Genomic DNA, 1,735 nt, shown 5'->3' on the forward strand with positions numbered 1-1,735 from the left:
ATAGCAATCAGCATTAACTGCAGCTCTCTGCTCCCAGAGTCAGTCCCGTCCCCACACCTCCTCCTGCTAGCGTCACTGCGCTGACACAGGACGGGAGGAGATGACAACTGTGGCGTGGCTGGAGTGGGGACTGGAAGAGCCGTGATCCAGGCGCAACGGCAGCCGGCAGCAACAGTGCACAGCACAGGGATGCAGAGCAGGGAGAGCGCCTCTTCTGCCTGGTGCCTCCCTGCACTGCATCACTTTGCTGAGCGGGTTCCGCTGGCTCTGCATATTAACCCATGGCTAAGTCCCTAGGCTTTCCGGTATTTCAGGGTCCATCCGGCACTTCAATATTTCACTCTACTACTGGTGATGTTTCGGAAGCAAAGCTTATGCCATCATTTATCAAATTTCAGTATTCACACAGACACCAATACCCAGTTGAAATAAAGTCTGCTTCCTTTTCTTTTCTCTTTTGAAATAGCGCTAGTGTGCTATTGGTCCACTGTCTCTACCCCCTCCCCTCATTGTCTAAAACTAACCTCTGTTGACTATGAGTTTGTCTTGCTATGGCGCAAAGTGCTTTTAACTATTGAAGCCCAAGAGAGCAGGAAGCAGTGACTAAAAAAAAACAAAAAAACGAGCCCCTAGTCCCTGAGTCGGCCTTATGGATAATACAAGCCTGCTTCCCAGCCCCACCCACATGACTTTTGTAAAACAAAGCTGGCTACACCATCGATCATACCACTGATCATTTCAGCAACCCAATGGTGCTTTACTTTAGACATTTACAGTACTTTGGCTTATTGTTACAGTGGAGAGTACTAAATCCAGTGAAGATAAAGCAGACATTGTTCAAGTTGATGAGTATGACTGGCATAGCTTTACTCTGAGGTGCATGTGTCTTAAGGGGGACATGTACTAAGCAGTGCTAAAAGTGGAGAAGTTGCCCGTGGCAACCAATCAGTATTGACGTAACATTTATAATTTGCATACTATAAACGTATACAGAGCAGCTGATTGGTTGCCATGGGCAACTTCTCCACTGGCTCACATCTCCACTTTAATCACTGCTTAGTACATGTCCCCAAAGGAGAAAAGAAAGAAGACTCTTGGTTAGTGCACTCTTGAACAAAACGGACGTATGTCAGTATGTATAATAATAGAAACATAAGATATAACTTTGAATCAAAATATTGAAAAAAATATATTTTATAAAACATGACTCACTCACTGTTCCTTGTGCTGGATTGCTGCTGAGGACGTGGGGGGAGTGCTTTGTGTGGGACCCACTCCCACTGCTGTATTCAAGGCTCCAGGAAGATGCATTTCGCCCCCGCGAAGAAACCGGGCTTGCTCACTTCCTTTGACCTGCTATCATACTATACTTCATGTGCCCAATCTCGTCCGATCTTGGAAGCTATACAGTATAGGGCTGGGTCAGTACCAGGCGGGAGACCACCTGGGAATACTCGGAGTAGTAGGCTGGAGATTTGGGGACACTCTGGTCTAACATTGACAGCAGATTCATCCTGTTGCTTTGCTCTCCTATAATACTTACCATTGGCGGTTACTTTCACATGCCATTAATTATATCTAGGAAAAAAAAGGGTAATAACAGTTTACCAGTAGAATATGACAGCATAAGTCCGCATGGGCTGTGCAATACTAGTCAATATATGACTGTTTACACAAATTATTTATTCCCGTCACCAATGCCGCTAATATTTACACTGATATTCATCAGTATTTT

General features: G+C 45.1%; 1 pseudogene; it reads left to right on the plus strand.

Annotated features, from left to right (window-relative positions):
- Positions 1–1,351: 1,351 nt before the first annotated feature.
- LOC134949875 (5S ribosomal RNA) lies at positions 1,352–1,469 on the plus strand (annotated as a pseudogene).
- The last annotated feature ends 266 nt before the right edge of the window (positions 1,470–1,735 follow it).

This window comes from Pseudophryne corroboree, chromosome 1, assembly GCF_028390025.1.
Source record: "Pseudophryne corroboree isolate aPseCor3 chromosome 1, aPseCor3.hap2, whole genome shotgun sequence".
In the NCBI taxonomy this organism is placed as follows: Eukaryota; Metazoa; Chordata; class Amphibia; order Anura; family Myobatrachidae; genus Pseudophryne; species Pseudophryne corroboree.